The 19,454-nt window shown below is 39.6% G+C and overlaps 1 protein-coding gene and 1 pseudogene across 4 annotated transcripts in view; one reads left to right on the plus strand and one right to left on the minus strand.

The window, feature by feature from the left end:
- The window catches only part of OXCT1 (3-oxoacid CoA-transferase 1), a 144,570-nt gene that overhangs the window by 89,205 nt on the left and 35,911 nt on the right, over nt 1-19,454 (minus strand). The window lies entirely within an intron of this gene.
- On the plus strand, nt 5,381-5,838 carry LOC101329155 (peptidyl-prolyl cis-trans isomerase H pseudogene; annotated as a pseudogene).

Consider the following 19,454-nt stretch of genomic DNA (forward strand, 5'->3'; position numbering starts at 1 on the left):
ATATAAATTTGAGTATAACTACTAAAATATCCTCTTGGGGAACATTTAGTGATCTCCAAAAACATTCTTAATGTTTTACATAATGAAAAAAGAATATAAAATATGATCCTAATTTTATAAAAGCAAACATATAAGTAACAAACAGGAAGTAAGGAAATCAAACCAAGAGACATCCATTCCATTTCTTCCCTCAAGGCCGTTGGTTCTATGGAAGATGTGTCTCCACACCCCATTTTGGCCCATCCCCACTCAAATGTTCTTAGACCTGTGAGCCAAGACAGAGTGTAAAATACCTTAAGTCTTATTCTTCATTTACAATCCACCATATATAAATATCTACAGAAACAAGGCCTTAGCCTTGTTAGAAAGGGCGTCTTTGAGGTTAGAGCCATAAACCGTGCAAACAACCATCAGAATCCCATAGCAATTACTATCTTTATCATTAAATTTAGCACCCATTGCTCTATATACAACTTCTAATTTCAGGTTAGTCCTATCTCAGCAACTATATTGTGGGATCATCTAAGATAATCACTGTGTCTCATATAGCAATCCTTATCATTTGTAAACTTAACAGTCACGTTTTAACTATCTTCCCAAGCAACTCTGAAGGGGGTAATTTGTAGATTTCATAAGCTATGAACTTGACCCAGTGTGCAGTTAGAATGGCTTTCTAGCTAATTGTCCATTTTCCACATTTAAGTGAAATATTGTTTTTATCTATACATGGTCACACATGCAGTAACTTCTTGAAAGAATGAAACTTTTATTTCCTTGTGAAAGTCAGAACACAGGACTAATAGTTCTTGGATATTTGGACAAACACAAGAAATCAAATATCAAACTCAACAATGGCTCAGATTCAGAGTGTGAACAAGTCCACTATATATTCTATATGAAAACAAAAACAGGCAATTTGTTAATCTTCCAAGTGTTCCAACCAGGAGAGCTGGTTAATACCAAAGAATGCAACTGCTGGATTATGTGGCAATAGTATGTTTAGTTTATTGGAAAGTGCCAAACTGTCTCCGAAAGCAGCTCTACCACTTCACATTTCCACCAAAAAGGAAGGAGAGTTCTTGCTGTCCACATTCTCACCAGCATTTGGTGATGCCGGTGCTTTGGATTTTAGTCATTCTAATAGGTGTGTAGTGCTATCGAATTGTTTTAATTTGAAATTCTCTAAAGACATATGATGTTGATCATTTTTTCATCTGCTTATTTGCCATATGTATATTGTCTTTGGTGAGGTGTCTGTACAGATGTCTTGCCCATGGATTGTGCTTTTGGTGTTGTATTTAAAAAGGCATTGCCAAACCCAACCAAGTTCACCTGGATTTTCTCTTATCTTTTAGAAGTTGTTTTTTTTTTTTTTTTTTTTTTTGCTGTACGCGGGCCTCTCACTGTTGTGGCCTCTCCTGTTGCGGAGCACAGGCTCAGGACGCACAGGCTCAGCGGCCATGGCTCGTGGGCCTAGCCGCTCCGCGGCATGTGGGATCTTCCCGGACCAGGGCACGAACCCGCATCCCCTGCATCGGCAGGCGGACTCTCAACCACTGCGCCACCAGGGAAGCCCCTAGAAGTTTTATAGTTTTGCATTTCACATTTAAGTCTATGGTCCATTTTGAGTTAATTTTTGTCAGTTATTTTAATAAAGGAAATTTAAATAAGGAATTAGAGAACTAAAAATGCAAAAAAGAAGCACTGAGGTGACACAGATACAGTAACTGCAAGAGCAGCAAAAGAAAGTGGTTGAACTGATGCTTAGGAAAGGGGCTGCACAGAGCTGGGACCCAAACTGCTGTGAAGATGGCATGGGGCAGCTGGTGCTGGTATCTCAGAAGGTCATAATGAGTGTGAAAAAATAAAAAGAACCACTGTCACTGCATGCACTTTAAGGATTCTTATGTCTTTGTTAAGAATTGGTCCTTTTATCATCATGGAATGTCTTTCTTTATCTCTGGTATTTTCCTTGCTCTGAAGTCAGTTTTGCTATGATAGCAGATCTTAAATGTTCTCACCATAAAAAGGAAATGGTAATTATGTGAGGAGCTGGAGATGTTAGCTAACACTATAGTGGTAATCATTTCATAATATGTAAGTGTATCAAGTCAACATGTTGTACACCTTAAACTTATACAATGCTATATATGTCAATTATATATATCAATAAAGCTGCAAAAAATATATATAAAAGCAGGTTTCTTATAGACAACATATAGCTGGGTCTCATTTAATCCCATCTGAGAGTCTCTGTCTTTTAACTGGTATATCTTAGACCATTAATATTTAAAGTGACTATTGATATAGTTGGATTAACATTTACCATAGTTGTTACATTTTCTATTTGTTGTCCTTGTTTCTCTTTTGTCTTATCTTTTTCTGCCTTCTGTTTTTTTTTTTTTAATATTTATTTATTTATTTGGCTGCACCAGGTCTTAGTTGTAGCACGCAGGATCTTCACTGACGCCTGCAGGATCTTCAGTTGCGGCATGCAGGATCTTTTTATTATTTTAATTGCAACATGCGGGATCTTTAGTTGTGGCATACAGGCTCTCAGTTGTGGCATGAGGGATCTAGTTCCCTGACCAGGGATCAAACCAGGGCCCCCTGCATTGGGAGCGTGGAGTCTTAACTGCTGGACCACCAGGGAAGTCCCTCCTTCTCTGGTTTTAACTAAGCTTTTTATATGATTCCATTTTTTCTCCTCTCCTAGAATGTTCATTACAACCAGCCCTCTGTATCCATGAGTTTCACATCAGCAAATTCAGGTTGAATGTGTGGATGTGAAACCCATGGATACAGCTGACTGTATACCTCTCTTTTTACCCTTTTTAGTGGTTATGCTTGAGTTGGCAATATACATTTACAACTAATCCAAGGCTTCTTTCAGATAACACTATACCACCTCACGGGTAGTGCAAGTACCCTATGACACAGTACTCTTATCTCTCTCTCCTGTCCTTTAAAGCATTGCTATCATTCATTTCATTCATCCATAAGCTATAATTATGAAATATATTAAAACTATTATTGTGAACAAATTGTTGTCTGTTGATTTTCAGTTTGTTCACTTTCTTATTGTGAGAACAGGAGTGGTGACTACTAAGCTACTTAGATGCCAGAACAGAAACTGGAAGTTCCTATTTTTTAAGCAGATAATCATTAGCAGTATTTATTATACAGAATCCTAAAATTTCTATCTTGGTTTCAAACTACTGTATAGTATCATCTACATCATTTTTAACTGGGGGGAACCATTCTACCTTCTCAAGTGTGAAGGCTCTCATTTCACAGCTTTCAGGAGATTATCCGATTTTATAAGTTTTAAGAGGTTAACATTTCTGAATGATTTTTGTGTTTATGGAAGTATTAACATTGTGCTGGAGCTATACTTGGCTGAAAAATTCAATTAGCTAAAGGTCTAAGCCCCTGCCCTTAAAGAGGTAATAAATTATATTTTAAATGTTAACACTACAAAGTATAAAACAAAATACACCTATCATTCTTCACTTGTACTTAAGAACATGGCTTTGGAGGCAGAAAGAAATGTTTTTACATCTTAACTCTCCCTTATTAGCTTTATCATAAAGCCTCTCCTTATCCTCATTTCTTTCCTCTATAGAATAAGGATAATAAAACCTACCACACTGGGTTATTATAACAGATGATCTTATGTGCTTTGCACGTAAGTTCACGGTATAAATAGTACTTGCTGCTGCTGCTGTTGTTTTTGTTGCTTTTATCATCATTAGGCTATATCTCCTTTATCTGCTATTGCCACAGTTGAAAACATTTCAATTATGGAGTCTACTCCACTTTGTGTAGGCATGCCCTAGCTGTATCTATTCTATTTGGACCATTTTACTGCCCCTCCTATTTCTTGGGAATGAATTTTATGAAGAAAAATTTTCCATTCTATTTTGTTCTCTCCTTATAAAATCTAGTCCTCATTAATCCACATATAAAATGCTACTTTGTACATTTAAAAATATGAACCACGGGCTTCCCTGGTGGCACAGGGGTTGAGAGTCCACCTGCTGATGCAGGGGACATGGGTTCGTCCCCCGGTCCGGGAAGATCCCACATGCTGCAGAGCAGCTGGGCCCGTGAGCCATGGCCACTGAGCCTGCGCGTCCGGAGCCTGTGCTCCACAACGGGAGAGGCCACAACAGTGAGAGGCCCACGTACCCCAAAAAAAAAAAAAAAAAAAAAATGGACCAACAAAAAGGAAAAGTAAGTGAAAACTTTTTGGGTGCAAACATAATGCCAAAAGCATTGGGGAAATATATCTATAAATAAAACAGCAGCTAAACTACTTTTTATAGCAGGAATTGGTTTATGGAACTGGCTTTAAAATACCATTTAATACTCCCTTTCTTTCTAACGGTCTAATTCCACTTCTGAGATGCCAATTCTCAAAATGAATGAGCTTTGTAAATTCCTCAAATTGAGAGAAATTTAAATTATACCAAAACTTTCAAACTCAACAGCCTTAATCCTGTAGCTTTTTGTAGGTAACCTGTATTTGTCTGAGTTTCGTAATATTGAATTTTTCTTCCCTGAGTTTTGTCTATGCCAGCAAACCTTTTCCAAAATTTAAAAAGAAATTCTAAACTGAAAAGAACTTTTTCAGAATGCAAGGCAAAACTTGTATCCTTTCCCGTAATTATTAAGGAAACTAAAATAGCTTCTTTAAATTAATAACCCAGCTCCTTTTCACAGCAAGCACAGAAGAGATACTAAGTTCTTCAGATTCCTGTTTAACTTCTCTCCCATGGGATTTGGATTTAAAATTCTCTTCAAAGAAATTGAATGTGGGCTTAGTTATTCAGTGACAGAAATTAACATTACATTTCAGATGCCAAATCGGAGAGAAGGCGACCTATACTCCTGGACATGAGTGGTCTTGGTTTCTTCACGGAATGAAGAACAGAAGAGAAAACCATTACAGGAGTGCCTCCTTATCCACACGGGATACATTCCAAGACCCCCAGTTGATACCTGAAACTGTGGATAGCACCAAACCCTATATATACTGTTTTTTCCTATACATACAAACCTAGGATAAAATTTAACTTTTAAATTAGGCATGATAGGGATTCCCCTGGTGGTCCAGTGGGTAATACTCCACACTCCCAATGCAGGGGGCCCGGGTTCGATCCCTGGTCCGGGAACTAGATCCTGCATGCATGCCACAACTAACAGTCTACAGGCCGCAACTAAAAGATCACACACCACAACTAAGACCCAGAGCAGCCAAAATAAATAAATAAATAAATATTTTTAAACATTAGGCACTGGCTTGTGGAAGGACTGGGTAGAACACAAGGGAAGTTGGCTGCATGAAGATGGAGCTCTTTGCAGACGCAGCGCCTAAGATGGCTGAGAATTTTAGGCAGTTCTGCACTGGACAATTCAGAAAAGATGGGGTTCCAACAGGATACAAAGGGAGCAGCTTCCACAGGGTCATAAAAGATTTCATGATTCAGGGTGGAGATTTTGTTAATGGAGATGGTACTGGAGTCACTAGTATCTACTGGGGGGGCTGTTTGCAGATGAAAACTTTAAGCTTAGACACTCAGCTCCAGGCCTGCTTTTCGTGGCAAACAGTAGTCCCAGAACAAATGGCGGCCAGTTTTTCATCACCTGCTCTAAATGTGATTGGCTGATGGGAAGCATGTGGTGTTTGGAAAAATCATTGATGGACTTCTGGTGATGAGAAAGATTGAGAATATTCCCACAGGTCCCAACAATAAGCCCAAGCTGCCTGTGGTGATCTCTCAGTGTGCAGAGATGTAGTCCAGAGGAAGACTGAATCAGGCCTTCCCTTGCTCGGGGTGATGCTCCTGAGTAAGATAATCTGGACTGGCCCCTATGTTTGCTTCCCTGCCTGCTGCTGCCCCATTTGATCAAGAGACCTCACAGATTCAGAAGCCAAGATTTTGTGTTTAAGTGTTCAACTGTAAATAAAGTTGTTCATTAAAAAAAAAAAAAAATTAGGCATGGGACTTCCCTGGTGATGCAGTGGTTAAAATCTGCCTGCCAATGAAGGGGACACAGGTTCAATCCCTGATCCGGGAAGATCCCACATGCCGTGGAGCAACTAAGCCCATGGGCCACAACTACTGAAGCCCGTGTGCCCTAGAGCCCACGCACCGCAACTACTGAGCCCACATGCCGCAACTACTGAAGCCTACGTGCTCTAGTGCCCACATGCTGCAACTACTGAGGCTGTGTGCAGCAACTACTGAAGCCCAAGTGCTGCAACTACTGAAGCCCATGCGCCTAGAGCCTGTGCTCCACAACAAGAGAAGCCACCGCAATGAGAAGCCCGCTCACTGCAACCAAGAGTAGCCCCCACTCGCCGCAACTAGAGAAAGCCCGCACGCAGCAAAAAGACCCAACGTAGCCAAAAAAAAAAAAAAAATTAGGCACGATAAGAGATTAACAACAGGGCTTCCCTGGTAGCACAGTGGTTAAGAGTCTGCCTGCCGGTGCAGGGGACACGGGTTCGAGCCCTGGTCTGGGAGTATCCCACATGCCGCGGAGCAACTGGGCCCATGCGCCACAACTACTGAGCCTGCACGTCTGGAGCTTGTGCTCCACAAAAAGAGAGGCTGCGACAGTGAGAGGGCCGTGCACCGCGATGAAGAGTGGACCCCGCTCGCCGCAACTAGAGAAAGCCCTCACACAGAAACGAAGACCCAACACAGCCAATCAATCAATCAATAAATAGAAATGCTGTAGAATTATTTTAAAAAAAGAGATTAACAACAATAACTAATAATAAAATAGGACAATTACAACAATATACTATAATAGAAGTTATGTGAATGTGGTCTTGCTCTCTCTCAAATTACATTACTATACTGTGCTCTCCCTTCTTCTTCTTGTGACCATGTGAAATGATAAAATGCCTGTGACGAGATGAAGTGAGGTGAATGATATAGGCACTGTGACGTAATGTTAGGCTACTACTGACTTTCTGACGATGTATCAGAAGGAAGATCATCTGCTCCATGTCATCCTGGATCATCAAGCCATGTTGATGGCTGGGTGTCAGGAGCAGATGTTGACGGCTGGGGATCCCAGGCGGGACAGAATTGGAGCGGGTGAGATTTCATCCACTACTCTGAACAACATGTAATTTAAAACCTATCAATTGTTTATTTCTGGAATTTTCCATTTAATATTTTTGAACCACAGTTCACTACAAGTAACTGAAGCTGTGAAAAGTGAAACCCCAGATAAGGAGGGACTACTGTACTTTCTAACAATTAAGTCATCCTTGGTTTCTAATCTTTCATTATTTCTCCCAAATTAACCGTTTGTTTCAAACCATTTCATCTAAAAACAAACTAAATAAAACATACCTTTTCCTGAGTCTGTGAAAATTCAAAGGCAAAGCTTTCATAAGGAAGCAGTGAAAACACACCTGCAGACTAATTTATTTATATGTAACAGTGTGCTGCATCCTAAAGAAACAAGGGTCTATTTCTTGACCCTTAGTCTCTCTGACGTTTGCAGGTAGTGGTGTGCACTTAGTTGAACATGAAGCATCAATGAATATCTGAGGCCCTCTTTATTCATTTCATTTCTCTTACGCCCCCTAAAACAATTAATGTTACTTTCAATGAAAAGAATTCAAGGTGGATATTCAGTACAAGCATGTTTCATCAGGGAACAAAGGTTAGTTTTCATCCCAAACCAGAATATCTGAATCTTTTGCGCCAAAGTACAAAAAGAGATAAATAGGTCATTGGCTAATCCTCCATTTAAAATATGACAGCAGAGAGTGGCCATCAATTTTTGACTGCATGCAACTTATAAATCTGTCATTTCATAAGCTAATGAAATGACAGATTTATAAGAACCTTCCTTTCTATAAGGGGTCCATAATGCTCACCTTAAAAGTCATCACTGCATTTGCTCAATGTAAGGCATCAACATATTTAGGTCGATTTTGATGAGCTTTAAATATTAGGTGATTTACTGCCGATTAAAGCTAACAATATATTTAAAAAACAATCTAGATTAGTTTTTTGATAATGTCCTGAGATTTTAGAAGTCGGTGGTATTATGGAGTTTTAATTCCCCTACATCTCAAGAACTCTGGATGACAGGAAAAGGATAGGGAGGGTGTGCCTTGCCAGCTGCAACCCACGGGGTGGTCCTATAGTCACTGTCACTGGGCCAGTGAGGACAGTCATCTGAGGTTCATTAATCAAAGCAGCAGGAGGGATCAAGGTAAGAACATAGCACTTCAGAGCTTTAGAAAACACATCCAAATGACCTAACCCACTGACGCTCAAGAGACCCGTGAAATAGGCAAATACACAGGAGATGCTTATAGAGAAGCTGGGATTCTAAAGTACTTATTTGTCCAAGGTCACAATGCCAGTGGGAGGCAAAGATGTGATTGGTTTTCTTTTTCTATTTCTTTTTTTATTTTGTTTCATTTTTTAACATCTTTATTGGAGTATAATTGCTTTACAGTGTTGTATTAGTTGCTGCTGTATAACAAAGGGAATAAGCTATATGTATACATATATCCCCATATCTCCTCCCTCTTGCGTCTCCCTCCCACCCTCCCTATCCCACCCCTCTAGGTGGTCACCAAGCACCAATCTGATCTCCCTGTGCTATGCACCTGCTTCCCACTAGCTATCTATTTTACATTTGGTAGTGTATATATGTCCATGCCACTCTCTCACTTAGTCTCAGCTTACCCTTCCCCCTCCCTGTGTCCTCAAGTCCATTCTCTGCATCTGTGTCTTTATTCCTATCCTGCCCCTAGGTTCTTCAGAACCTTTCTTTTTTTTTTTTTAGATTCCATATATATGCGTTAGCACATGGTATTTGTTTTTCTCTTCCTAACTTACTTCACCCTGTATGACAGACTCTAGGTCCATCCACCTCACTACAAATAACTCAATTTCATTTCTTTTTATGGCTGAGTAATATTCCATTGTATATATGTGCCACATCTTCTTTAACCATTCATCTGTCGATGGACACTTAGGTTGCTTCCATGACCTGGCTATTGTAAATAAAGATGTGATTCTTAATCTCAGATACTGTTCACAAAAATAAAGAAAAAAAAAGAAAGAAAGAAAGAAATATACTGAGACTCCTAGAGCTTAGTCCCAGGACTTTTTCGCTAAGTGTTCTTTTCTATTCCATGACTCTACTTATCAAATATATGTGGATTATTCCCAATTGTATAACTCCCTTCTAGACCTCTCCTCTGAGCACAACACATACATGTCCATCTTCACCTACATCACCACTTGAATGCCTAAAAAAGCCAATCAATCCTACCAGGGCTCTTGTTACTCCTCCTTCCAAAAGCTGTTCCCAGGCTTCCTCAGCTTGGTAGGTGTCACACCATTGCTCAAGTCAGGTGGGAATCATTTTACTCTCTGCCTTTCCTCTACCCCAGCATTCCACATCCAAGGCATCGGCAAGTCTGATAAGATTCCTCTTCCAAGATACTGTATATCTCAATTCCACCACCTCTCCCCACTTCCGCTCCACCACTCAAGTCCAAGCCACCGTCACCTCTTGCCTGGACCACTGCAATAGTCTCCTCATCGGCTACCCTGTCTCCCTTCACAGCTCCATAAAAATCCATTCTATATACAACACCTAAAATCATGACCCTTTCCATTTGCACTTAAAATAAGGTGAAAGTTCCTATAAAAGTCCACTTAGCTATGCCAACATTTTCAGAAATGTTCAGTGTCTCAGAAATAAAGCCTCAGTATTGTCATGGCAGGACAGTGGCAGAGGAAACATGGAAAGTCAGGACTTAAACCAAGTCTTTCAAATGTCCTTTTCATTAAGCCGTTCAACTTCCCAATGATCTATTCCCAGAAACTGATCTGTCTCTCAGTTTTCTCATTTGTAATATTATAAGAAAACTGCTTCTCCTCCTACCTCACCTGGTGATTAAGAGGATTAAATGAGATAATATATGTAAAAGCACTTTGAAAACATAAAGCATTACAAATATAAAGTAATATAAAACGCCTACTAATACAGAAATGGTGCTCAAGCATGGGGTTTTCTGGGCCTTTGCTTACAAGAAAGAGGAGTTAAGTGAGTCTAGCTAAAATAATTGACTTTTGGGAATTCTCTGGTGGTCCAGTGGTTAGGACTTGATACTCTCACTGCCAGGGCCTCAGGTTCGATCCCTGGTCGGGGAATTATAATAAAATCTCATAAGCCGCACAGCACAGCAAAAATAAATAAGTAAAAAATTGACTTTTATCTCTCATCACTAGAATACAGTTTGGCTGGTTGGAGCCCTTTCTATTGCTTAAGAAGACTAATGCCAGATAAAAAAACACATGGCTGCCCTGGTTAACTTCCTGATTTCAGGCTTTACCTTACCAATAAATAAGAAATAGCCAGATAACTCTTAGAAACACATTTTTGACTAAAAAGAAAATAGGAAGCTAAAAGCCCTGGTTTGGAAGGCTGAGAAAATGAGCCTCACTTTGCCCAAAGTCTGTCCACAATTCTTCTCCTGCCCTCTCTCCGGGATGTGGGGGGCACAGCTCCAGAGGAGATGAAAACCCAGGGCTGCAGGGCCCTTCCAAAACCCAGGGACACAGGATGACTCCAGCTCTGGACCACTTCCGTAGCTCCTGGAAATTCTTCCAGACAGCAGGAGCTGCAGCTGAGTGCCAGACCCAGGTCAAGTTGGAGAAGTCCTCACCCCATCACCCCAGGATACAGACATTGTAAGTAAGAAACTGGCCTCAAGTATGACATAAAGTCTAATGGGCAGGAAAAAGCAAAATGCTTCTAATAAAGTGAGTCTATCACTATACAATTTTATTAGAGTCAGATTTATTGACAAAGGCATTGAGTTAGTAAAGAAATTGTAAAAACTGTGGCAAGATAAGCAAGATAAACAAGCTGCTACATGTAATCTTCCTTTCTTCATGGTTGCCCCCAAAACAGACCCACCAAACTGCATAATCATTTCACTACTTCTTCACAAATTCATATTATTCAATTTAATTTTTTCATTGATTCTCTTCAAACCAGTTATCATTATTTTATTTCAGTTCTACTTAAGTTCACTGGTCCTTTAAAAAATAAGACTTAGTGACATTTAATATATTCAGACTATAGAAATGGAAACTATGCCATAAATCAAGGGCCTGCAAGTTTTTATCTGCAAAGGGCCAGATAATATTTCAGGCTTTATAGGCTCCACACTGTCTCTGTCACATATTGCTTTTTTTTTTTTTTTAAACAACGCTTTAAAAATACAAAAATTTCTTAGCTCTTAGACAATACAAAAATAGACCACGGGCTATAGTTTATCAACCTTTGTCGTAAATAATAATTGTGAACTAACAGCATATAGAACATATATAGTATACGCAACATGAATCAGCCTTTCACTTAAAACAAATCACACTGGTTCAACAGGCTTCCTTTTCCTAAAGCAGGTTCTAAAACTAGGAATGCTCTATATTAGAGAAGGATGAGGTATGTGTCCTATTTTTATGAAAGAAAAATTCTGCCCAGATATTTTTTTCTCCCTTCTTAGGTGGTCAAGGATAAAAGATGTTCACTAAGAACTAATGAAGAATCACTTAGAATGTACATATTTCCAATGAAATTCAAAAGCCTAGGTTAATACTGTACAGACTGATAAAACACAAATTTGTGAAACCTCAGAAATTACAGACACAAAGCCGAAAAGCCAAAAGTAGCTAGAATAAAATTCACCAATCCATCAAAGAAGGAGGATGTATTATTAAAATGACTTTCTTTTAGGATCTCTGCACTAACAATAAAAAATAGCAACAAAATTCTGGAAGGATAATGGCATACAAATGACTTGCTGCAGTTGGTATTGCTACCCCACAAGGCAATGAAGTCCACTGTAGCTGAGATAAAGGAACTCTTACAGAGTTGCTGCACTGTTACCAAGCAATAAGAAATAAAATGTCAGGATTAGCACTTGATTTAATTTTTACCATCAACAAACCATACTTCTATTCTGCTATTCTTCTGGATGTAAATGGTCATTAGGCTAAGAATTATTAATCTAAAAGAGTACACACACCAAAAAAATATGCAGTGAAGTTAATACCTGGCATTCACCAAGTTCATGTTTTTTATATTTACTGCTTCCTTGGTAGAAACAGCAAATAATAACAGAATAGTGATTCTATTACTGAGAAAGTTATTTTGTCAAAATATTCAACTAAATCTTCACTAAATACATCTTCATTAGCATTGAAATATTCTCAAATCAGTGTTGCATTTTATGAAAATTCAAGGAAATGAATGAATTGTCTTTAAATACTTTAATACTTCAAAATAAGTAGAGTCAATCACTTCATTTAGTTTAGTTGTGTAAGGATATTATCATCTGTCAAAGCAATGTACATCTGGCTGAATTTGTAGCATAAATTTATAGATATCTCTTTCAGAGTGGTATAGCAATCACTTTTTAAAAAATGAAATCTAAAAGCATTAATAAAATCCTATAACTGAAAAACTAAAAAAGAAAAAAATGTAAATTAAGGCTATTATATAATTTAACAGACTTAAAAATCAATCACTGTAAATGACATCCATAGCTCAGCACATCATCCCCAAAGTTAACACTTGGGAAGGTGACCGTATTATGCGTTAGGATCATGAGGTCCCAGGGTTCATGGGGAGTTGGTGGGAAGAGGGTGTTCCTTCTTTTTGTATTGTATCAAATAGCTCTTTTACCTGCCTGTGTTTTTAAAGAACTTGTGTTGAGTGTTCAACTCAGCTGGCCTGTGTGAATGAAGTAAAGAGGATTAGGATTAAACAGGTTCTTGCTGTCCTTATCTTCTCGCTAAGGAAGAGAAGTAGAGAGCGTTACCAGGTATATACTAAAGTGCAGTGAAGGGCATTTACTATATTATGCTTCACACAGTGAATGTCAAATTTGACATTTCAGCCAAGTTCATAAATATCATGTCTCCAAGTCAATCAGCAATTTGTGCGTGGGCATAAATTCCATACAGGCATGGAGCAGTGGTCGCCTGTGTATGCATGTGTGTGCTTGACATTGCATCTGTCTAATGAAGTTTCTCAACATGGTTACATGTGTTTCTCTTGGGTGGATGGAACCTTTAGGTTTTTTCCTGTTTAGACCTATTTCTTTTTTCTTTTTACCATCTCTTGGAAAAATTATGAGTTTCTCTGTAATATCAAAAGGCATTAGCAATCTTAAGATTAAGAATAAAAGAAACTTAAGAGGAAAGGAATTATGTTTATCCCGTGCACAGTTTCATTTTTCCTGAAGCAGGACGGAAGATAACCAGTCTCTAAAACATCGATACACGAATTGGGCCTGCTTGGTGGAGATTAAATGTTCACAGGATCCACTGAAGTGATTAGGTCGAATGGTTAAAATCCACTGTATTCCCACATCCTAGTGTAAAGTGAACTAAACACCAGTTTGACTTCTTCTGCAAAGGTAATTCATGAGGTGTTGTCAACACAAAGTTCTCCAAACAGGGCCAGAGAGTCACAAAAGTCAGGAGGCTCCAATCTCAAATTCACATTCTCCATTCATCTCAGAGTTTTAAAGTCAGATTTGGGCCTAGTCATCTTGCGAACTATTACAAATGAACTAAGAACAGAAATCACACTTCACACAGCCTAGGAAGAAGACACTGCCATGATTCTCAAGACAGCTACCCTCATATAAGAGTCCTCGGCCCACCACCTCAGACGGAAGAAAGGGGAGTGTGTCATCCCCAGTCGCCAGGTCCACCAGGGAGGCTCCACTGCTCCTCTTTCCACCACCCAGCTTCCTCACCTCCCGGAGGCCTCTGCTCAACTGTCATCTCAGTGGGGCCTTCTGTTACTGACCAACCCCTTCAAACTTCCACTTTGGGGAACTCCCTGGCGGTCCAGGGGTTAGGGCTCCACAGTCCCACTGCCGAGGGCCCGGGTTCAATCCCTGGTCAGGGAACTAAGATCCCACAAGCCATGCAGTACGGACAAAAAAAAAAGACAGGGGTGCTTCCCTGGTGGCGCAGTGGTTGAGAGTCCGCCTGCCGATGCAGGGGACATGGGTTCGTGCCCCGGTCTGGGAAGATCACACATGCTGCGGAGCGGCTGGGCCCGTGAGCCATGGCCGCTGGGGCTGCGCATCTGGAGCCTGTGCTCCGCAACGGGAGAGGCCACAACAGTGAGAGGCCCACGTACCGCAAAAAAAAAAAAAAGGGGGGGGGGGAAGCGAAGACAAAAACAAAATTTATCTTTCTTCTCCTGACATTTCATGTCCCTTTTCATGCTTTGTTTCATCTCCTTAATATTTATCAATATCTAATATAATATATATTTTACTTATTTATTACACCTATTGTCAGACTTGAGCATTATAATGTAAGCTCATGAGGGATACAATATCCGGTGATTATCTCAAGATACTACAAGAGGAGGCAGGAGATGGGGATGAAGACGGGGCAGGAGTGATCGTGGGTTGACAGTCATTGGAGCTGGAGGACGAGCTCAGATGGGTTCATTACACTCTTCTGTTTACTGTTGTGTATGTCCATTAGCCTTCATAATAAACATTAAAAACAAAACTTGTGATACCATTTACACTGCTATTTTCACCTTTCCTCATCCACCAATCAGGAACAACACATATCTTCTTGGCAGGATGGCAGATGTACCCCTAATCTTTTCCTCTAGTTAACCTCCTCTGGAGACACGGCATGTACCAGGCACTAGTACGGGACACAGAAGTCACAGGTCCCAAAGCTTGGCTCTTCTAAACAAAAAGTCTTAGGATATCTTTGGAAAATAATCTTCCATATGTCCATACCTTATGACTTAGAATTATTTTTAAGGGACTGATAACCACAATATTCCTGACAGTGGCTCTCTCTGCAGGAAAGGCAGGCAGATGAAAATGAGAATAAGCAATCCGCCAATCCTTACCTTAGGTGGGTTCGTAGGTGTTCAATTTATTATTGTGCTTTATCACCCACAAAGGCTACATGCATATAATACTTGTATGCATCAAATATCATGTAATATGAACAATTCTTTCACAAGCAAATACATAAATATGCCATAATATAAAAATAATAAAAATAACTTTATTGAAGTCATGGTAATGAATGTGTTTGTCTTAACTAAAAGCTGAAATTAGCCAAAATAGCTGAAGAGGCCTTGCATAAACCTTGCCATCTTCCAACACCAGCCAGGGCACACACCTGAAGAAACTAGATGGGTTATTTTGTTCACAGGTAACCTGAACAGCCTTCGGTGGCTGAGTCAGATGAGCTTCCCTGACAGCACCGGCACGCCAGGCTGCTTGCAGGAGACAAAGCATCAACACTCTCCTGAGTGAAGCACTCGCGCCCCTCCCCCTGAGTTTTCTATTATAAGTTGCTTTAAAAAAAAAAAAAATGTAAAGAATGGTAACTTCCCAGAGAAACACAGCCTGATTGGATATGCACCCAGGAGACTGGCTGAGGGGCTCATGGGAAGTTGAAGGGTTAACAGACCCCTACAAAAGCCAAATGAGTTCCACAGTACTGCTGTTACTCATACACATAGAACGCAATGCCAAGAGTTGTTCCCTGGCTGGTCTTGCACTTACACTTGTGAAGTTTATCAGGGAAGATTCCACCCACTCAAAGAGGAGGTCCAGAAATAACACTGTCTGTCCTAAAAAGAGAAATATCTTTCTGGCATGTATGCCAATATGTGCACCCACTTGTACTATTTTCCCCAAGTAACTACCCCCAGTTCCTTAAGAGACGGGGAAAGAGACAGCCAGCCTTCACTATGTCATAACTTTGTGGCGAAACATGCAAATGGCTGCAGGTTTTAAGAATGCAAATGCAATATTCATATCGGTTTTGTTACACGGGTAAACAGACATAATTGGTTTTCCACAACTCAGAAGTTTGTTTAGAACACATTTGAAAGGCAAAATTTTTCCAAAAAGGAGCAATATCCCACTTTTAGAGAAACCAGAAATAATTCATGTCAAGGGCCAATTTGGTATTCTCTTCAATTCAAGATAAATATACTGGTTTACCTCTTGTCAATTGGAGGAGAAATTATGAACCAAAAAAGCAAGAGACAGCTTTATGTTCCTTTGCCACCCTGCTTCTTTTTTTTTTTTAATTTATTTATTTTTTTTATTTATTTTTTTGGCTGCATTGTTGTCTTTGTTGCTGTGCACGGGCTTTCTCTACTTGTGGCGAGTGGGGGCTACTCTTCATTGCAGTGCGCGGGCTTCTCATTGCGGTGGCTTCTCCTGTTGCAGAGCATGGGCTCTAAGCGTGTGGGCTTCAGTAGTCGTGTCACATGGACTCAGTAGTTGTGGCTCGCAGGCTCTAGAGCACAGGCTCAGTAGTTGTGGTGCACAGGCTTAGTTACTCCACGGCATGTGAGATCTTCCCAGACCAGGGCTTGAACCCGTGTCCCCTGCATTGGCAGGAGGATTCTTAACCACTGCGTCACCAGGGAAGTCCCCTGCCACCTTGCTTCTACGTGCAAAAAGACTTTAAGATATCTGAGGGAATTATCACTAATATTTTAGATATTTATAGTTCTACCCCTCTCTTTACCTCCCATAAAACTCAAGTTATAGGGGGTAACCAGGGAGAAAGGCTGAAAAGATTCAGCACCAGGGGGTGGAGTGGTGCTTTAGGAGACAGGCTCTAACCCAGATCCTGCTACTGAAAAGTCCTTCATGTCCTCATTTATAAGAGAAAGGAGATGAGCTAAGAGTTCTAAAAAAAAAAAAGGCTTTGTTTGAAATGTAGGGTGTAGTCATTGTTAAAGCTCCCACTGCTTAAGATACTGCAGTACAAGAATAGACGTTCAATCACCATGTTCAGGGAAGTCTGTGAAAAGCTGCACAGTTCAGAGAGGCGACACAACAGAATGAACAGAATCCAAGAGGAAGACTGAATGAATCCACAGGGCTTTTGATCACAGGATGATGCTTTTCTCAAAGCCCTCTTGGAGGCAGATGGTGAAGGAGGCAAAAAGACCATAATTGGAATAACTAGCAAGGAGAGCTGGGGGTAGAGGAATATATTGGCCCAAAACTCCCAATCTGCTTGATTCTAATAGTTAGCATTGAAATGGACTACTTCCAGAAATTCAATACCTTTCAAGATTTTGAAACACCATCCATTGATGATGATTTGAGAATATTTCATAAAATAGTGGAAAAGTGCAGACACCCCAGAATCAGTCATTCTGTGGTTCTATCCTAGCTCCATCTAGCTGTGTGACATCACATCAGGTATATAACCAAACCTCTCTGTGCTTTTAAGTCCTTATCTGTAAAACAAGGATAATAATGATTCCTACCTCATAAGACTATTGTTAACATTAAAAAAATTAACAATAACCATGAAGAATACAGCAGTGACTAAAACATAATAAATACTTGATTAATAGTAACTATTATTATTGTTAATATTTAACAGGCAGGAAAATACGCAGGTAATTTAAGATCTCTGAAGACTCCTGTTAAACCAGCTCATAATCATCCGTCTCACTAGGACCACTGCACAATAAAGTAGGACAGGGCTACAGGAAAAGAATTACAGAGTCCTAAAGGCCAATGCAGGTAACAGAGTGCACAAAACATAGCACAGAAGAGGAGCTGGAGGTCCAGGGTAGTCACTAGACTAAGAATAATACAAAACTCACAGTCCAGATAGATTTTTTGTTATCAGAAGACACCCAATCTATTCATCATCCCCAATTCCAAATTATCTTCTACATCCAAGAGCACAAGTTCTTACAATTCAACCTAAAGGCATGTGGACCTCTTCTACTATGAGCACGCAGAGGGAGCAGGCTTACAATACTTTATTGTCTAAATTGCTGTTTTGCTTATATTCCTAAACTAGAATGACAAATTATATTTCATCTTGATCCTTCCAATTAGGCTCTGTCCAATCAAACTTTCTCCAGTGATGACAATATTCTTTATCTATGTGGATCAACACAATAGTCACTAGCATATGTAGTTACTGAAGAGAAACTGAATTTCTACTTTATCTAATTTTAATTAATTTGAATTTTAAAAGTCGCATGTGGCTTGTGGCTACCAGGTGGACAGTGTGGGTATAATCAATTGAGAGTGGCCATCAACAGCACTATACTGAAAGAGATCCTAATGTGAGTCTGTGTCTAACAGGACAGAATGCTGTGAATCAGAGATGTCTGTTCTAGGACACAGGGAGGGCAGCTTTTATCATATTTGCAGGATCAATTAAAGGATTTTATCTCCTCTTCCCTTATGCCGACAGAGAACCTCTCTTTCCTAATATCTACATTAATTCGCAGACAGTAGAGAGTCACTTCCTGCTTTTGGAAGAGATAAAATTGGCTGAAAAGAACCAGATTATAAAAGAAGGAAAAAAAGAAATTCACCCAGGACAATGCATACTGCCCCATGGTACTCAGAGAAAAAATACTGGTTTGTGGCAGTTTTACAGAAGTACATACAATCAAGAGAGGGTTAAACTATCAATTATTTTAAGCTACGCTATAGGCTTTTTTTCAGTACTGTTACAGATGTGTGCAATGGACAGGTCATTAAGATGATTCGATTAAAAAAAAAAAGATCGCACAGAGAGAGTAAACCACATTATTCATTTTAAATGCAGAAAATATACTGAAGCCGTTGCAAAAGAAACCACCCTGCCAGTGTTGAAAGTACCACATTCCCCAGCACTTTAAAAATAATACACTTCAAACACTGTAAATTAACTATACTTCCATAAAAGAGGAAGAAAACAAACAAAAAAATGAAGCCAAACTATGGCTATCTACTAAAAATAATAATAATAATAATAATAATAATAATAATATACTTCACTTTCCAAGAGAGAAACAGAATTCTAACATTTGATTATTTCAAACATATGACAGCACTGCCTCCATGAAATACCATCTTGGGCAAGCATATGGATGAATGAAAAAATGCCAGGTAGAATACTACCATCACAAGAAAAATCAAGAACATATATACTCATTTCCAGATCGCAGGATGGGTTCCTATAAAGCCCTCCCATGGGAAAGCTATCTCAAACGCCCAAGAAAATTTGGTTCCAAAGTGATCCTCAAAGCCTAAATGAAGCATTCTGAAGTCTCCTTTCAGGTTCAAATATGTATAAACAAAATGGCAAGATTTTGGTATAAGCACCTATTTCTGTCCCAGAGCTTGAACCCTGGGAAGGTTCTAAAATTATTCTAGTCTCTCCCAAACCCTGAGATGTCCAAAGGAGAGTCAGTTAGTGCCTTAATTCAACTGTTCCGAAGAGAACCACATCAAAGCAATAAGCTGTACTAGCCTCCTTCTTCCTTAAAGTAACACCAGTATCTAACAATGAGATAAGGAACTTCTCCTAATACAACTTACTATTTTCCTAGGATTCTGTATA

Source organism: Tursiops truncatus, chromosome 3 (assembly GCF_011762595.2).
Source record: "Tursiops truncatus isolate mTurTru1 chromosome 3, mTurTru1.mat.Y, whole genome shotgun sequence".
NCBI lineage: Eukaryota > Metazoa > Chordata > Mammalia > Artiodactyla > Delphinidae > Tursiops > Tursiops truncatus.